Below are 8,849 nucleotides of genomic sequence, written 5' to 3' on the forward strand. Positions count from 1 at the left end.
TACTACTACTAGTACTACTACTACTACTACTACTACTACTACTACTACTACTGCTACTACTATTACTACTAATAATAATAATGTAACCTGTATGTATTGCGACCGCCTGTGAGGAATTACTGGTTGAAAATAATATAGAGGCCATGACTATTTCTCTCACACGTCGATCCCCGTTCATTATGAAGTGATGAGATTGGCCGCTAATTCTCAGCGGGCGCCACAATAGCATTTAGATAAGGAAGGTCTGCTTATCTAAATGCCAGTGCGGCAAATCACAACTTGTGTTTAAAAGATAATCTCTAATACTCCCATCCCCAAAAGTGGTCAGCAATAACGTTACACAATGAGCACAGATGCTAAATTTACTCTTACGGAATTTTCCCCACTGTCACATCAGTTAAAATAAGTATATGTTGCTGTCTCGTGACCAAAATACAGGGTAAAATAATGACATAAAGATAGGAAACAGATGTTTTGAAAATGTGGCACAATTCAAATTTTTTGGAACGACGATAACAAATCAAAACCTGATTGAGGAGGAAATTAAGAGGAGACTGAATTCGGGTAATGCTTGCTACCATTCAGTGCAGAACCGTCTGTCTTCTCGCCTGCTGTCTAAAAACGTAAAGTTAGAATATACAGAAATATAATTTTGCCTGTGGTTCTGTATGGGTGTGAAACTTGGCCTCTGACATTAAGGGAGGAACATAGGCTGGGGGTGTTTGAGAACAGGGTGTTGAGGAGAATATTTGGACCGAAGAGAGATGAAGTGACAGGAGGTTGGAGAAAACTGTTTAATGAGGAGCTTCATAACTTGTACGCTTCTCCAGTTATAATTAGGATGATCAAGTCAAGGAGGATGAGGTGGGCAGAGCATGTGGCACGAATTAGGAGAAGAGGAATGCCTATAGGATATCAGCGAGAAAGCAATAAGGAAGGAGACCACTGGGAAGACCAAGGCGTAGGTGGATGGACATTATTAAGATGGATCTTAGAGAGACAGGATGGGATGGACTGGACTGGATTGAGCTGGCCCAGGATAGAGACCAGTGGATGGATCTTGTGAACACGGTAATGAACCTTTGGGTTCCATAAAATGGTGGGAAATTCTTCACTAGCTGCAGAATTGACGGCTTCTCAAGAAGGGCTCAGCTCCGTGAGTGAGAACGAGTGAGTGACGTCAGTTACTCTGTATCGAGCCCTGCGTCTCACTTACATTGAAATACAGCTACGTCCGGGATACCTATGCTAAAGCTCCTACGTTCCTATTTAGGCAAGTCTGCTATAAAGCGATCCTCCGCCTTCATTTTTCTCTGGTACACCTGCTGCCGCGCTGGCGCTAGTGTCGCGCAGCGCTCTAATTGCATGGTCGGATCTTTTTTAATTACTTCTGTGAATATAAGAGGAAAGGAAGGAAAAATAAGTTGGACGTCCTAAACGAAATTCTCTTCCTTGTTTTACTGACATTACCTGATGAATCAGTTTTGGGTTGCGTGGGGGAGGGGGGATGGGCATATCGAAGCTGGGGGTTGGAAACAAATGACACTCAAGAAAGATGCAGAACTCTGTCAGAATATGGCGTCTCTCTCTTGTGGACAGTAATGTCTGTGGCATTACTCTTGCGCCAGATTGTACATGCACAGGGGTTTTCCCATAACAGTCTTTTGTTTACGAAAGAGCCTCAGGTTTCCGTTTGTGACGGATGCCATAAAAATTTAAATAAATCATGTAAGAAGAATCCGTCATGTCTTTTCTGCGAAGGGAATTTATAAAATCAGGATTTAAATGTTAAGTGAGGGCGCTGACTGTTGACATGCGAACTGCAAAGTAAATGTTTGATGAGAGAGTTCCCCAAACACTATGTTGCTATGGCCACCACTGCATTCTATCCTCTTTTGCTGCTCTGCAGGAAAATGTCTGTGATTCCGCGGTCCAATCATATCTTTCGCCCTGTTGCCATGGAGACCGATTCTAGAAAACGTATATTTCAATAAGACAAATTTAACACCCGGTAAGGCTTTAAGTGGAAGTTTCATCGTTTGTTACGTACTGTCACGTATTAGTGACTATTAGACGGGGTTTGGATTGGTGAATTGATGTACTGGATATTCAAAAGTCGTAAGTAAACGTAATTAAAACACAAAAAATAAAGTCTTCTATAACAGATCTCAACAATGACCTTTACAATGTCTTCACTATCCGTCTCCTGGCAACGGATTTTAACACAGGATATGTCACTTCCAAATCAAGTCAAGGAGGATGAGGTGGGCAGGGCATGTAGCACGAATGGGGGAGATGAGGAATGCGTATAGGATATTGGTGGGAAAGCCAGAAGGAAAGAGACCACTGGAAAGACCAAGGCGTAGGTGGGTGGACAATATTAAAATGGATCTTAGAGAGATAGGATGGGATGGTATGGATTGGATTGATCTGGCTGAGGATAGGGACCAGTGGAGGACTCTTGTGAACACAGTAATGAACCTTCGGGTTCCATAAAATGCTGGGAAATTCTTGAGTAGCTGCAGAATTGGCGGCTTCTCCAGAACGGCTCATCTCCATGAGTGAGTGAGTATGTCACTTCGAATCACTTTGAAGCCTTCTTGCCATTTCTTGTTTAATCATCTTGTAATGCCGACCCTCCAGAACTAACTTCGCCGACAAGCGGCGGTCGCTCGGTCGGTATAGTTCACTTACGGACTACAGGCCACGGAGTTTGTTTTTGCTTGTTTACATGAAACGCCAGTGTTCAATGAAAATGCTCAGGATAGGTCGCCACTGGACTGCAACCTGAATCCCTCAAGCCAATGTACACCTTCACTAGACAAGCTATTTCCTGCAAAGGAACAAACACACTATATCTCGTTGTGCGGGACATTCTATAGAGTTAGGCTAATTGGAATTCGATGTTTGGCGAAGTTTGGATTATGTATGTTCCTGGTTCGAATCCAGGGGACAGAGGCACAATATGTACTGTGAGTTGACCCGGTAACAACAGGGGAAACAGATCGCTAGAATGGAGAACGTTGCCCAAGGAACGCGAGAAAGAGAGAAAAATACAATAGCCCTTTGTTACCTACAGTTCAGGGGAGAGACGAAGGAAACTGAGCACCGAAACTGGGGTCCTTGTGGGCGACGGGAAGGGGGTATACATGCAAATATGAACCTGGAAGGGATGATAAAACATTACGAAATTTCTTTCATTCCTCCATATTATCTCTTTCCTTGTAACATTCTTTTCCAGTACAATTTCCTGTCTTGTTTCCATGTCAGTTCCTATTTCCCCTCCCTACACTCTTTATTTTACAGCTATAAAAATGCCTTTATCTTTCTGCCATTCGCATTTATCAGCACGCAAGGGGGAGGTGGGAAACATGAAAGAAAGGGGTCACTACCAAGACCTAGAAGCAGATGGGAGAATGTCATTAAATTGGATATTAAAAAAAAAGATGTAATCACGAAATAAGAAAACGGAAGGCTGATTGGTTTGGTCATATCTTACGCAGTAACTTCGTTCTAAAAGAAGTTGTTGAAGGAAAGATAGAGGGGCGGATAGAAGTAAGAAGATGCTGGATGACCTTGGGGACAGAAGAGGATATTCTCATTTGAAGGAGAAAGCTCTAGATCGCATCAAGTGGAGGAACTGTTTTGGAAGAGACTGTGGACCTGTCGTCTGACAGATTACTGATGAATGAAGATGTAATGTGTGGAGTGGGTTCATCTGGCTTAGGATAGAGACCAGTTGTAAGCTGTTGTTAATATGGTACTGAATCTTCGTTTTCCATAAGACGCTGGGGAATATCTTGACTGGTTGAGTGAGCATCAGCTTCTTAAGGAGGACTCAGCTCTATGAAGTTAGTTATCCCCATTTACCTCTCCATTTATTTATTATTCTGTACGTGTTTCTTTTTCCTTTGTCCATTCTTTTCTCGTTCTCCCTTTTTTATTCAGCTTAACCTCTTTTTTGCCTATCGCTCTACGTCTCTCTCTCTCATGTCCGTTCTTCTTCCTCTCCTGTTTATTTGTTTGTTCTATAGTCAATTTTAAGGCGCTACAAGTTGGTCAGTGGCATCGAATGGTAAGATAATAAATTGGAAGGGATCTGGAAGGAAGTGGTTGCGATCTACTTGAAGGTACTATCCATGCAAGACCGTGTCATAGCTCAGGTGGTTAGTAACCGGTTTCCCATGGCGGCGGCCCGGCCTCAATCCCAGGTCATATGGGATTTATGGCGAACGAAGAGTTACTGAAGCAGGGTTCCTCCCAATACTTTAGTTTACCCTACCAATTATCATTCCAAGTGATACTTTACACTCATCTATCATCCGGGGCTGCTACAATAGGCCAATTAGTGTCCGATGTAACAAGTTGACTCAATCTCACCCCACCCCAAGGAACTTTAAAGAGACAATTCATCTCGACATTTCAGTGGAAAGAAGGAAAGCCTCAGTGAGGATAATTTGAGTGCCGGCCAAGAATCGAACCAGGAATCTCCGGTCTGCTCTACTCTTCTCTTGTCAGCTTTCCTCTCTTTCCTTATCATTCCTTCTCTCACCTGCTTCTCACTTGCCTAGATTTCCCCTTCCCTCCGAATGCCTCGAAGCCTGAACCATAAAACGAAACACGGAACTGCTTAACTGCTGTTCCTGCCAACTCTCAAGATAGCAGCTGTGTAAGTTGTGAGTGATGTCGAAGTGTTCTTTCAGAAATCGTGTTTCGGTAACATTACATCTTGTAGCGCCCCGGGGGGTGGAAAAGGGTTGAAAACACACGAGTCTTTACGTGCGTTTAGTGGGTGCTAGCAATAACAATTATCTGATTTGACATGCATTTCATTAAATATGTGTGTGTGTGTCCCGCGCAATTATGTACCCCAGATAATGAGGGGGGTGAGGTGAAGAATATAAAAACGGGAGTTGGGGGGGGGACAGTTTCACATACCAGGCGCCCTAGTACATTCCAATTTAAGTGTCTGATTCTTCTCTCATTACAACCTCTCGAAGTATGAATTTTATCTGAACGATATCTCAATGTACGTGTATTTCCTGATGTTGATATAAGATAATAAGTGTCATAGTGATACAAAACAAGAAGCAAATTTCAATTCGAGCTTTGTGTTAAGTGTTTCACTGAACTGATATGAACTTAACGCTCCAAACAGATTTTAGTGCAGAAAATCTCATTACTCCGTGACCTGTAGTCAGCAAGCGAACTATACTGACCGAGCAACCGCCGCTTATCGGCGAAGTTAGTGCCAATTTTAGCTGAAAGAGGGTATCACGTAGTTTTCTAGACCGGAGCCGCTATTTCCTTGAAATAGTTCCTCAATTATCCTCACGAGGCTGAGCAGACCCCGCTCCAGACCCACTACTTCTCAGGAAATCTTAGTTCCAGAAATCGAACCCGGACTTCTGTATCAGTAGGAAGGACCTTTGACCACTAGACCACAGAGGCGGTCAATACTTTATATAATCAAAGAGACAAAAGATAGCAATTTATTAGACAGGATGTCCTCCACAGTGTTCCTTCTTCGTCTGTACATGAACTGTAGCCAATGTTTCTTCCGTCAAACCATCTGACAGGATCCGATACAAAGACTTCAAGGACGGAGAAATATGTCTTCTGGTCCATGGGATAGCGATAAGGGGGTAGTTCCAAGATCTGGCCGGTTAGCGTGACGGTCAGAGTGTGAACGGAACCTTTCATTTCCCGTGCCGGCAATTTGGGCTCGGCATCGTCACAGCCGTCAGAGTCACCGCCGAGCCACCCCCGGGATTCCCGGTATTTATTCTCCGCTCGGCACTGGCTAGAACCTGAGGTATGCAGCTCGACTGTGAGGCTCTTAAGGTTTACATGAAGCAGATTCCTACCTCACCGAATACACATCGACTCTCCATTACAAATCTTAATCTGTTAATGTAAGAAAAAGGTAAAGTTGTCCCTGAAACAGACCATGGAAGCCCATAGGTCTGTGTGACGTCGAGGCTCCCATATTTTCTAGACAAACGGCTGACAGATGGCGGTGATGCTGTCAGCCTTACGCGTCGGCCGTCCTTTACCCCGAGGAAGTTTCCTGGTACTCATTTCTGTTAGAAGCTAAGTCTACCCCAGGGCCTTAATGCGGCTGGAAGTGTTAGGTCAATTGAAAAATCCAATTATCTCATCGGGAAACAAACCCGCGACCTTCCGGCTTGCAGTATAGTGCCTCAACCAACTACACTGCTGCGTGTAGTGCTGAAATGCAGACCCAAGACGGATATGCAGTACATGAACTTGAAAACACCTCAGTCAAGCTTTCACGTGGACAGAGCAACACTCACTGCACGGCTCAGCGTATCAGCTGCTCCTCCATTTGTTTCTTCAAATGGCTTCGCCCACACGACAATGCGATATGGCTACTTCCCACGGGACTTCTCCAACCCTTTTTAATCCTGCTGCTACCCTTTTCATGTATCTAATTAAGTACCCTGTGGGGAGTCTCTTCTAGAGAGACAAGCCAAGTTGTAGCTCTGCAGCTGGACTGTAGCCCTCTCGTGGCGACAGAATGAAGCAAGAGGGACGCACTGGCCAAACGGCCTGTCACGGAATCTGCGTTTCGTGGGACAGCATTCTGCAGCAGGCCTAACCAATACATGCAGAGTGATTGGGAGAAAGAAACAAACACAAGAAGAGCTAAAGGAATGAGAGAAAGAAAACATTTAGAGAAAATGAGGAGTGGCAGGAACATGTAAAGACCTCATTTTGTTATTAAGAAAACCTTGCTGAAGTCGATGGAATTCAATTCCAGTTTCGCTTTATGGAGTGTTATGTGTTATGGAGAGCAACCGCTGAGGACGTCTATAATAAAAATGAAGGAAAGAGAAACAGAAGAAACACGGAAAGAAAAAGAATTGAAAAGGAAGAAAAATAATAGATAAAGGACAAACTAAAAGGAAAGACTAACAGAAATGGAGGACAGAAGCGAAAGAGAGAATAAGAATGTAAAGAGCAGGATGAAAAGAAATAACGGAAAGAAACAAAAAGAAAAGAAATGAAGAAAAAGAAATAAAAAAGGAAAATGAGAGAGAAAATAGAAAAAATTGGAAACAAAGAAAGAAATTAAGAGAAAGGAACGAAACATAAGAAAGAATGAAAAGAACTGAAGAAAATGAGAAATACAGAGATAATAAAGAAAATAAGGAAATGTAAGAAAGAAGAAAAAGCAGCGAAAGATAAAAGAATAGAGGGAAGGAAAGAAAAGCAGGAAAATCGAAAAAAGGAATAGTGAAAAGGCAAAAGGACAAAAAAACGAGAGGAAGACGGACAGAGTAACAGAAAGAAATAAAGGAGGGACAGAAATAGGAAAGAGAGAAAGAAATTAAGAGGGAGAAGGTGATGAAACAACAAGTAAAAGTAGGAAAAGTCTACAAGAAGGATAGATGGCACAAACAAAGAAGGGCAACGATGTTCGGCCGGAACATAATTTCCATGCAGATCACAAGCAGCGCCTAGTGTCAGCTCAAGAGGGTTGCAGGTCTCTCAGGGGCCAGATATTTTTCACTCAGCGCAAATCGATTGTCTGTCACTGTGAGAGTTTATGTCATTCTGTGAACTTTATAGCCTGGCTTCCTCAAGGTAAAGTGATTCATTTAAACAACTGATGATTACACGGCTGTTATTGTTGTGAGGGATAGCTCAGCGAACAAAATAACTGACTACTGGCTGGGCGTCATGGACTAGAACCCAGACAGCGGCAAACTAGTCACAATTTTTAGATGAACAAGAGTGGCGCCTTGGTCGATACGGACGTACGTTTGAAAAGTGACAGATTTTCCAGTCGTAAGACGTATAAAATTGGAAAAGCAAGCACTGTCTCTTAGAATAGCAACCCATTAAGACAATCGGCTATGATATCTCATAGTCTCCATAAAATAGCTTCATCACACCCAGCAGAAAACCCACGATTCCATGTTCTGAACCCATTTCATATCACTGCATTCATCGGTCTCGTTCGTGTAATATAATTTTCCTCACGATTACAATCTTTTGAGATGCGACGCTGTGAAATATCCTGCTTCCTCCGTCTTGAGCCTTGTATACGAGGCATACTTGTCCGAAACGTCGATGCCTTTCTATTAGACTACACGATATCACATTCCACAATAAATTAATCTTAATATTCACCGTCTATCTAATGGCCGCAAAATTCAGAGTCATCCAACATGACAATGTAGTGACCCCACAGTGGGGCACTGTAGAGGGGATCTTTCGCCCTGTGCCCCACTGTGCGACACTGCACAGGGACCATGTCGAGACCACATTGTGGAATATTGCACAGGGAGTCATTGCCTCTTTTCCAGAATTATAGTACATCTATATGCTAAATTGTTTACCTACCTAAATGTATTATAATTTGGACTAATCGGCTCCATCTTCATGGTCGAAAATAAAAGCCAGTCAAGAGATCAGCAAGAAACATGGGGCAAACAATAAATAAAAAATGTAAAATTGTCCCCGTGCTTAAATAATGAAACACTACACCATGAAGACGTATGGGGGGTGGATTTATAGATCCATATTTTCTTGACCTCGGCACTAGTTGGTTATTGATCAGCTTCACGCTCCCCGCTGCTTTACATCCGGTACCCACTGGATAGAACTTTGGGTGAACCCCAGAGCCTCTATGTAAGACGTGGAGAAGAGAAATTCTTGACCTTACAGGGACTCGAACTCCGACCTCTGGGTCATCAAGCCCGTAGTCAGTCGTAATACCGACCGAGCAATCCTGCCTTATAAAAAAGTAAATAAGTGCCCGTTCGTAGTGACACTTTAATGGAACCCGAACTTTCATCTCCACACAAAAAAGTTTATGC

Source organism: Cryptotermes secundus, unplaced genomic scaffold (genome assembly GCF_002891405.2).
Source record: "Cryptotermes secundus unplaced genomic scaffold, Csec_1.0 scaffold1705, whole genome shotgun sequence".
Classification (NCBI taxonomy): Eukaryota; Metazoa; Arthropoda; class Insecta; order Blattodea; family Kalotermitidae; genus Cryptotermes; species Cryptotermes secundus.